Here is an 11153-nt window from a genome sequence, read left to right as displayed (position 1 = left end):
CTTAATCTCTTACTTCTTCCCATTTTCTGGAATTCACATATGATGGCTGGACCTCAGTCAGTCATCTCTGACTGTGAGGAGAAAGCTGTAAGCTGATGAAGGTGGAGCGGCAAGACATAAGGAGCTTGGTTCTCTGATAGTGTTGACACACTGCTTTACTAGTCCTGATCTATCTACCTTTGGGCTTCCTTTATGTGACTCGGACAGCCATGAGAATGCACCTTACAGACCTCCTTCAACATGGCGGGTAACTGATCATGAGACCCAGATGCTGCACTTTTATATCTACCACCCCAGTTTTCATTAAGGCCATGCCTCCCACGGGCTGCTCCCCATTAACGGCTCAGTTCTGTGAAGAGACACAGGAGTCCTTGCCATGAGCCTCACCCCCAATAGCTTTGAGGAACATTCCTGGGAGTGCACAGCAGTCTAAGACCCTTCCACTCAACCTCCTCTCCCTCTCTTCTTTACAGGTCAGTCTTGTGTTGCGGTCTAATGGCTCCCTAAGCCTTCTCTGGCTCCCTTCCTATTTCCCTTCACTCACGCATTTCTCCTAATAAAACCCTTGTACACTTAATCCCATTTTTTGATGTTTGCTTCCCAGAGAACCTGAACTAACACAATGAGAAAGAAATTAACTGCTATCTTCTATCCTGTTTACTGCTATTTGGGATTTTCTGTCACTCATGAGTGAACCAAATCTGAAATATTACATATTTGCACCATGAATAACCAGGAAATCAGTGTTCATTGTTTCTATTTCCAAAGGTCTTGAATTACTTTCAGAACATAGTTATTGATGCTTTTTGAGTTGTGTAGTTTTTTGGAAATTTCACTCTCTCCAGGGGAAACAAATGTACAAACTCCCATTGTCACATAATTTTGCATATAATCTAGTGGGGTCTATAGGCCTCTGGAAGCCCACTGGAATTCATGCATAGCAGGCTAAGAATCCATTCCTTAGCCGACTTTTATTTAGAAAGGTTTTCTAAGGTAACATTTTCAGGTTTACTTTCTCCATTGTTCTTTTACTTTCATTTTGGGAGATTTCTGTGCTCTCTTTCTCTAACAGGCATGATAATTAGTCCTTGAAGAAGGATTTTCAATATTGTGACTCTTAATCCTAAAGATGGTTAATTAAGCCTTTTTAACATTTGCTTTAATTCCCATTGCTAGATTCTTCTTTTTGTACAACATATTTAGTGCCAAAACAGAGATTAGAAAGAATGTGTTCCTTCTGACAGCCACAATTGTGCTCTGCCTACAAAACTAACATGTAGGACTTTCTTAAAGGAGAACATAAAACCAAAATTGTAGGAATAAGATTCAGTGTGGCTCTAAAAGGATATGTGAAACATCACCTGATGAGGATATCAGAGCTGCACACACAGACGACGCACACACTCAAAGCAAAGAAAAGGATACGCTTCTTCCTCAGGTATGGTAACAGCATTGTTTCAGGATCAACATTTTTTTCTATCACCTGTACCAGAAACAAAAGAAGAGTTATGCAGATAAAGTTGAGAGAGCTAGTATAATGCTCACATTGGCAAGCTTATCATCATTTGATGGAAATATAAATTAACTCTTCTACTCATATTTTCAAATTGATTTAATGTCTAGAGTACACCTGGGATATACAGATCACCTCTCTTAAGCATAAAGTCTAAATCTGGAGCCCCACAACCGCTTTGCCGCTGTCCTTGGTCCTGCATCATCACTGTGCTCTAAGGCCGTGGGTGTTTCTACTAACAGGAACACCACTGATGTCTGCAAAGTTTCTCTTAGAAAGCCTGAAGCAGGTGAGGGAGAAGATACTCGCAGAGCAGACTAGAGGAGAAGGAGGTGGAGGGCAGCTGCTGGAACAGAATGGCCTCCGAGAAACTGCTTTAGTTTTTGTAAAAAAGACTTATTTGCTTATCATGTTCAAAGAGTTGCAGTTTTCAGAAAGAGATCACACCCAACCATAGCCCCCCAACCAAAGAAACAAAGGGGAAGACAAAACTGTGTATGCCAAGGATACAAAGATGTGCAAGCAAGGGCACACTTCTGAAGCAAGTCTGTGTGGGCAGCCTGGCAGCACAGCAACAGAACAGCAGCATCCAGGGGACGGCATATTGAAATGTCATGATGGGTTATGTTTTCCAAAGTGACCATGTTTCCTCTTTTTTGATTAAAAATTTGGATTTCTTGAGTGACGTCAGCATCACGGTGGAGTGGGCTCTTCACTTGGACTTTTCCCTCTAAGAAACGACCAAAAGGACATTCATACACCAACAAAGGTACACACATCACAAAAGTTGTATGGGAGACACACACAGCCATACGCCTCAAGGTGGTGATGGGGTTGGATCCTCTGGAGAAAGTGGAAGCTGATCTGCAGGATCTCCATGGACAGAGATGGGCTGTGGTGGCAGGAACTGTGCAGGTGAAATGGGGGCCCTGTTCCCGCCTGGTGCTCCAGTCCCAGAATTGTTTGGAGCACGGTGCAGAGAGCATGGTGGTAGTGGTGGGGAAAGGGCGTGGTTGAAGAGAGGTCCCCTGTCCCCACTTGGCATCCCAGTCCCAGAATTGTCCAGAGCATGGTGTGGAGAGTGCGGCAGCTGCAGATGGGAAAGTGTGTAGGGGAGAGAGTTGCCCCACCCCAGCCTGGTACTCCTGCCCCAGAATTGTCTGGAGCATGGTGCAGAGAGTGTGGCAGCCATGGAGGGGAAAGGGAAAGTGCACAGTGCTGAAATCACCCAGAACTCCGTAGAGAGAGACAAGCAGGGGTTGCGGGAAGCACTGGGTAAAGAAAGTGCCACTCCCTCTGCCCAGTGGTCCAGATCTGCCACTGATCAGTCACTCAGAGAGAAAAGCAGCCAGTGGCTAGAGCTGGTGAGCCCCTGCTTGTGCCAGGCCCAGAATACACAGTGCCTTATCCCCACCCAGTGGTGGTACGTGACAGCTGCAACCTGATAAGAACACCTTGAGTAAGCAAAAATCTACCCCATCAAGCAGTATGAGTAGGTATATTAAATCTCCAGACCAGAAGGAAAGTGACAAGTATGCAGAAACCAACCCTGAAGGCAAAGAAATCCATAACCTAAATGACAAAGAATTCAAAAGAGCTATCACAAAAAAAACTCAACAAGTTACAAGAAAATACAGAAAGACAAATTCATGAATTCAGGAGCTTCTTCACAAAGGAGATTGAAATCATAAGGAAGAACCAATCAGAACTGTTAGAGATGAAAACCACAATGGATGAAATAAAGAAAAATCTGAATTCCCTAAACAACAGAGCTGACAATATGGAGGACAGAATCAGCCAGTTAGAGGATAGTACTAGAGAAATGCTTCAGAGGGAGAAGAGAGAACTAAGACTGAAAGGAAATGAAGAAGCTCTCAGAGAAACATCTGACTCAGTCAGGAAAATGCAACATAAGGATTGTAGGTATTCAAGACGGGGAAGAGAAGGAGAATGGAGCAGAAGCCTTGTTCAAAGAAATAATACTTGAGAGCTTCCCAAACTGGGGAAGGGAGCTGGAAATCCATGTGAAAAAGACCTCCAGAGTTCCTAACTTTGTCAATGTAAAAAGACTGACAACAAGGCATATAGTAGTGAAGCTGGTAAATGTCAAGGACAAAGACAATATACTAAAGGCAGAAGGTAGAAGAAAATAACTCACAAAGGAACACCTATCGGGCTTCCAGTAGATTTCTCAGCAGAAACCTTCCAGGCTAAGAGAGAGTGGAATGATATATTCAAAATCCTGAAACACAAAAACTTTCAGCCAAGAATACTCTATCCAGCAAAAATCTCTTTCAGATATGATGGAGAAATAAAAACTTTCCCAGATAAACAGAAGCTAAGGAAGTTCATTGCCACAATACTCCCCCTACAAGAAATCCTCAAGAAGGCCCTCATATCTTTAAAAAAATAGGAAAGGGGCTGAGCAAGGAGATGAATAGATAGGCAAGAATCAGAAAACGGCAGCTCTCTATCAGATCAGGTTATAAACCACTTAACTTTAACATCAAGGATAAGGAAAAGGAAAACACCAAAACAAAAATGATACCATCATTTTAACCACAAACTCACAACACAAGATGGAAAAAGATACGACAAAAATAGAAGGCGAAGAGGAAAGACATGGAATCAGTATAGTCTAAGGAAATAAAATGCTATCACAAAATGGACTATCTCAACTATGAGATTTTTCATACGAACCTAAGGGTAACCACTAAACAAATAATTAGAACAGAGACATTTATGATAAACAAGGAGATGAAGAAAACCAACAAAGAACACTACCTAATCAAATTGGTAGTCCAAAATACACGGGACAAGAAACCAAGGATATGCAGAAGAACCTGGAAACCTGCAATCAGATGGCAGTATTAAGCCCTCATATATCAATAATCACTATAAATATAAATGGATTGAATTCTCCAATCAAAAGACACAGAGTGGCAGGATGGATTAAAGAACAAGACCCAACAATATGCTGCCTCCAGGCAGCATCTCAAACTAGAGATAAACATAGGCTCAGAGTGAAGGGATGGAAGACAATACTCCAACCTAATGGCAAACGAAAGAAAGCAACTGTTGCCATACTTATATCAGACTAAGTGGACTTCAAGATAAAACTGGTAAAGAGAGACATAGAGGGGCAGGATGTAATGATAAAAGGGACTCTCCACCAAGAAGACATAACACTTATAAACAAGTATGCACCCAACACAGGAGCACCAAAGTACATAAAGCAACTATTAACAAACCTAAAAGGAGATATCAATGACAACACAGTAATAGTAGCAGACCTGCACACTCCACTTACATCAATAGATAGATCATCCAGACAAAAAGTCAACAAGGAGATAGTGGACTTAAATGAAAAACTAGACCAGATGGACTTACTAGATATATACAGAACACTCCACCCCAAACAGCAGAATATACATTCTTCTCAAGTGCACATGGAACATTCTCAAGGACAGACAATGTATTGGGAAACAAGGCAAACCTCAATAAATTTAAGAAGATTGAAATCATATCTACTATCTTTTCTGATCATAATGCCATGAAACTAGAAATCAACTACAAGAAAAAAGCTGGAAAAGGAACAAATATGTGGAGACTAAACAAATGCTACTGAACAACCAATGGGTCATCAAATAAATAAACGGAGAAATCAGAAAATATCTGGAGACAAACAAGAATGAAAACACACCACACAAACTATTATGGGATGCAGCAAAAGCGGCCCTATGAGGGAAATTTCTAGCAATACAGGCCCACGTTAACAAACAAGAAAAGCTCAGATAAACACTCTTAAACTATACCTAACAGAATTTGAAAAAGAAGAACAAAGCCCAAAGTCAGCAAAAGGAGGGAAATAATAAAAATTAGAGCAGAAATAAATGAAATTGAAACAAAAAAGACTGTAAAAAGGATCAATGAAACAAGGAGATGGTCCTTCATAGGATAAACAAAATTGAGAAACCCTCAGCTAGACTCACTAAGAAAAAGAAGGTTCAAATAAATAAAATCGGAATGAAAGAGGGGAAATTACAACAGACATCACAGAAATACAAAAGATTATAAGAGAATGTTACGAAAAACTATATGCCAACAAACTGGAGAATCTAGAAGAAATAGATAAATTCTTAGACTCTTACAACCTCACAAAACTGAATCAAGAAGAAACAGAGAATCTGAATAGACCAATCACAAGTAAAGACATTGAAACACTAACCAAAACCTCCCCAAAAATAAAAGTCCAGGACCAGATGGCTTCTCAAGAGAATTCTACCAAACATTCAAAGACAATGTATTACCTGTTCTTCTCAAACTATTCCAAAAATTGAGGAAGACAGAAATATTCCTAACACATTCTATGAGGCCAGCATCACCCCGATCCAAAAATCAGATAAGGACAACACAAAGAAGGAAAATTACAGGCCAATATCGCTGATAAACATAGACGCAAAAATCCTCAACAAAATATTGGTAAACCGAATACAGCAATTCATTGAAAAGATCATACACCATGATCAAGTGGGATTCATACCAGGGCCACAGGGACGGTCAACATCCACAGATCAATCAATGTGATACACCACATTAACAAAATGAGAAACGAAAACCACATGGTCGTCTCCATAGATGCAGACAAAGCATTTGACAAGATCCGACATCCGTTCATAGTAAAAAACTCTCAATAAAATGGGGATAGAAGGAAAGTCCCTCAAATAATAAAGGCCATATATGACAAACCCACTACCAACATCACACTCAGTGAGGAAAAACTGAAAGCCGTCCCACTTAGAACAGGAACAGAGAAGAAACCTGGATCCTAGATGACACCATGAAGTTTCTGGACCAGCCCCACAATGTCTATCTCCAGATATCCTTTATGTAAAAGTAAAAACGGTTTGTATCTTCTTTGAACCACTGCTAGTTTTGAGTCTGTGCCATCTGCAGCTGAAACTAATCTTAAGTAATAAATATGATGGTGAATCCACAGAAGCCCAATTTTAATGGAGAAACAGGATCTGGGTAGCCTGGATAGTAAAGAATAGCATTTTAGGCTTGAGAGAGATTTGTATCTTTTGGGAAAGAATTAACGGAAGAAGCAGGCCTTGCTTGTTTGGGTATTTGTTCCAGGAGATGTCTCAAGAGACTGGAGTCTGACTCAAAGCGCCACTGGCTTGAACCGTGTTTGTTTTTCTTGATTTGGTCCATGGCATATTTGGCCAAGGGAAGTGGGAGATGGGGTCTAGCACGCACCCTGTCCTGGCAGGTCTTGGAGTGAAACAGGGAGGTCAGGACCAACACGGGGGCTGGGGGGCGGGGAAGGAAGGAGGAACAGAGTTATCTCACTGACTGGGGTTTGGAGAGACGATGCCAGTTCTCCGGTCGGGAGCATCGCATGTTCCCGTCTCGGTACGGCCGTGCGTGTTGCAGGGGGAGAATCTGTCCCTCTGCATCTCCACCAGCCCTTCGGGAGATTTCAAGTTCATATTGCACAAGGTTGAGAAATCACTTTCCTCTGTGCAGGGCTGGTGACTGATGCCTCAGGGGGCCCCGCCAGATCCAAGGCGGAGGCAGAAAGAACAAAGAGAAAGGAGGTTAAGAGGAGAAAGAAAGGAAAGGAAGGGAGACGGGTATGTGTGAAAGGACCAGGATGGGAGTAGGCGAGGGAAGAAGGAGGCGTGAACTCTGGGACCTGGTCAGGAGCAGACCCCCACCCACAGCAGCCTCAGAGCAGAGAAGGAGGCCGGAGCGGGCGTCAGCGAGGACACTTCTGCTGAGCTCGGGGTTGCTGTAAAATTCATTTTAATTGTTGGTTCTTCCCGCCTAAGTCACCCCACCCCCTCCACCTTTCTCTGAATCGTTATAGTCATCGCAGCATCCCAGAAATTTCCTCTCAGTTCTGTAAACCAAAACCCTGGGAAACACCAGGCAATGGACAGCCCTTCGGGTGCCTGTACTGATATAAAGACCCTACATTTTGTTGGGCAAAGAATGCTCAGTGACTCCTTTTGGCCCCCGTGATACTTGTGGCATGTCCCGGCTCTACGCATGAAGCAGACTGTTTTTCAGTCCAGATATTAACAATCATTTCCACATATTGGGTGCTGATTGTGTGCCGAGCACCTTGCTGACCACTCTCCAGGGAATTTAGTCCTCTTCCCAATCCCACGGGAGAAGGTACTGTTGCCAGCCCCATTCTGTAGGGGGGAAACTGAGGCTCAGAGATATTAAGCAACTCACCCAAGGCTCAGGGCTGCTGAGGGGCAGAGCAGATATCACAGGATGCAAACCCATGCCTAACTAGTCCCAAAGCCCACACCTGTGATCTCTATGCATCGCTGCTTGTCGAAGGACACACTTCAGCTCCTGACTGTGTTCGAGAGTAGCGTCTAGGGGATAAGTCACTCCTGGGCTCTTCCTCCCTCAAATCCATGTTAACTGGGTCACCTGTTCCTCTGGGGGCCCCTGGTGGAACAAGTAAGATTTCAGAAATTTCTCCCAGTGGCCTTAGCCCCTGTCCAGTGACACCTTTTGGAGACCTGGGGGCATTTTGCAAACAGCACAGCCTGGAGGCCAGTCGCATCACCTGGAGTCTCCTAACTGGCTCCTGAGCTTCCTTTTCAAAGGCAAGTTTTAATCCCGGAGGGCTTGTTTGACTGAGCCCTCTTCCCTGGTGTGCATGTTCTCTCTCTCTCTTTCTCAACAGCCCCTCCCCTCTGATTTCTGTCCACTGGGCAAGCAGGCTTGGTCACCAGCATTGAAGCTCAGCCTAACAGAATTTGGAAGGGAGTGAGGAAAGGGATAGGGAGACGTGATTTCTCTTAACAGAGTAATTGCGAAATTGGAATCAACATCTCTAGAGTGTACTTGCCAAACGACCAAAGGGCATTTGGCCCGTAGATAAGAACCCGCTTGTCTATTTTTAAAAATCAATAGAGCACAAAGCACTGTCAGGCGCTCTGCTAGAAATCTCGCTCCCGTTTGTTCGGGAACAGGGGCCGGAGGCGGAGGAGAAGGCAGACTCAAACACCTCTTCTCCCCTTTAACCAAAGCCCTCACCGTGGCCACAAAGCCTGAATAACCCGGCGCTGGCCCCTGCCGCAGCCCCAGCCTTGCTGTCCCGCAGCACCAGGACCCTGCGCCTGAGGGCCTCTGCCCTGTCCCCTCCCTCTGCAGTGCTCCTCTCCTAGACATCCGCTCCGCACCCCCTACCTGTCCCACTCAGATGGCACCTCTGGGAGGGCTAAACATCCCTCCCATCTGGAGAATCGGCTCCTGCCCACCCTGCTTCCCGCTCTGCTCCAGTTTTCATCCTAGCCCTTCTCACTGCCCCGCGTTAAACCTTTCCACGCACTTAGACGCTGCCTGCCTGTCTGTCCCCACACAGTGTAAACTCCATCGACAAGGACTCGGTCCCTCTGTGTTCTGCTGTGTCCCCTGGGAGCCCTGGAACACCCCCTGGCCCACAGCAGGCCTTTAACAAATAACCAGTTAAATTCCCATCATCCTCGTAGTGCAGTAAGCACATGGCCCCTTCCAACAGAGGAGCCGAGCACTGAGAGGTTAGCTTGTCCCAGTGAGAGTGAGAGCAGACCCAATCCATGCTTGTCTAAACAAGAAGGCCATAGTCGTTTTGGGATGCCATTCCGTTTTGCAAAGGAAGAAAAAGTGACATACTGTTACCACTTGACCCCACTGCCTCATTTCTCTCTCCCAGCAGTCCTGCGAGGGCAGCCTAACAGCCCCCACACAGGGCAGGACAAACAAGCTCATCTTATCCGGTGTGGGACCCAGGTGGCAGGGCAGAGGAAGGTGGTATGGGGCCTAGAACCTGCACAGTTGGTGGGGGGCATCTTTTTAAGAAAAATAATACAAAACGACAAAGGGGAATTAGGCTCAGGGCCTTAGAAGGGGCCTGCCGATGAGAGGCCCTGGTGCTCGGCCCTCATTAGCTTCCTGGTGATGCCACGTGCCAGTCAGGGGCACGCTGTGGCCATCCCTGACCCAGGAGCAGGGATCGCAGGTGGCTCTGACCTGGCTGGCGCCGTGGAAAGGTAGCTGTCACGACCCTTGCACGGCTGTCAGCTCTTAGGCAAGCCCTTTAACCTTCGTGCCTCGCTTCCCCCTTGCAAAGTGGTGCCATACGCTGTGACAACATTAAGAGTTAGCAGTGTCTATGGCCATGTTGCGAGGGAGGAGGAGGTTACAGGATACCCGGGGCTTTGCTGTCCCCACACGGGACACTGCCTGGAACGGTCCCAGAGGTTCTGCAGAGCTAGCCGGGCTTCTGAGAGGACAGTGGACCCAGTGAGGACCTTTAAGTCCCCAGAGCCCGGCACTGGTTCCGCTTTGCTAGGAACTCGCTGTGACTTTGGAAAGTCATCATTTCGTCCTCTGAGAAACGAGGCGAGTGGTCTGGATTGGTTCATCTCTGTGGTCCCGTCCCGACTCTAAATTGCCCTCTGCACTTCCACACACGACCGAGCGCTGAGGCTGAGCCACCTCGGGATGGCTCTCAGTCTGCTGAGGGACTTGCCCTTATCCGTGTGGTTTGAGGGAGGGAGATCGGGGAGCGGGGACCTGGACGAGCAAGAATGGCCATTTCTCTTGTTTTGCTTTCATTTCTGGGATGGAGGTGGTTGGTAATGAGCCGGGCATCTGGGACCGCGAGGGGAAAGGAGCATCAGAAAGGGGAGACCCGCAGATCCAGGGCAGTCCCTGCAAAGGCATCCTTTCCCCGCCCGGTGGAGAGGGGCGCACAGGCAAGCCCCCCCAGCAGAAGCCCAGGGCGCTCACCTTGCGGCCGTTCACGCAGAAGACCAGCTCGGCCGCCCCGTCCATGGCGGCGCCGGATCCGGGGCGCGGGGCGCGGACCGGGCAGCGAGAGCGGTCTGCCGGCGCCCGCAGTGCACGGAGGCCGCGAGGAGAGTGCGGCCCGGAGCCCGCGTCCCCGCGGCTCCAAGCCGGGGGCGCCCTTCCCGCACGTGGGGGCGTCACCGGGGCGCTCGGCCGGCTGCAGCCATTGGCGGGACCTGTCCCGTCCCGCCCCGGGGCGCCGGCTGCCAGCCTGAGATCCCCGTGACAGCTTTTGGCCTCTTTGTACTATTACATATTTTAAGTGGCCTTCCGGCTAGATCTAAAGTCCACGAAGGGTAGTTTTTTTGTACCTCTCCTCTCCCCACGCCTGCTGCAGTCCTGTACTCTTAATAGGTAATAAACAAGCACGTTTATTTCAACTTTGCAGGAAAGGACCTTAAGCACAAGGAAAGGTTTTACAACGTTATCCCACGGTTTTAGAAATAGTCAAGTTTATTTTTAAAATCAAGAGCTACCTTGATATAAACTATTTTTAAAAATATGTTCTCATAATTCACAGTTGATTCAGTAAATAACCACGAAGTTTATCTGATAAATAACAGAGGTGTAAAACATCTTGAAAAACTTTTTAAAAATAAAACTTGGAAAATACTGAAAAGCATAAAAGTAAAAATCACGTGTGCCCACAACTTAGAATTTACCACTCTTAACTTTCTGGGTCTATCCATACGTTTTTGAAAAGCTGCACTATAACGCCTTGTAAAAACTCAAATCGAATCAAACTATTTTCCAGACTTCTTTTCACTTAGCGTTC

General features: G+C 46.2%; 1 long non-coding RNA gene across 1 annotated transcript; it reads right to left on the bottom strand.

Annotated features, from left to right (window-relative positions):
- Positions 1-1037: 1037 nt before the first annotated feature.
- LOC103544909 (uncharacterized) lies at positions 1038-10727 on the bottom strand. Its single transcript, XR_011528866.1, has 2 exons — positions 10319-10727; positions 1038-1483 (listed from the first exon to the last, which is right to left on the bottom strand). It is a non-coding gene; the product is annotated as an uncharacterized lncRNA (long non-coding RNA).
- Between the last annotated feature and the right edge of the window lie 426 nt (positions 10728-11153).

The sequence above is a fragment of the Equus przewalskii genome, chromosome 17, assembly GCF_037783145.1.
Source record: "Equus przewalskii isolate Varuska chromosome 17, EquPr2, whole genome shotgun sequence".
Lineage (NCBI taxonomy): Eukaryota > Metazoa > Chordata > Mammalia > Perissodactyla > Equidae > Equus > Equus przewalskii.
Note: the sequence above shows the minus strand (reverse complement) of the source record. Positions and strands in the feature narration are given on the sequence as shown.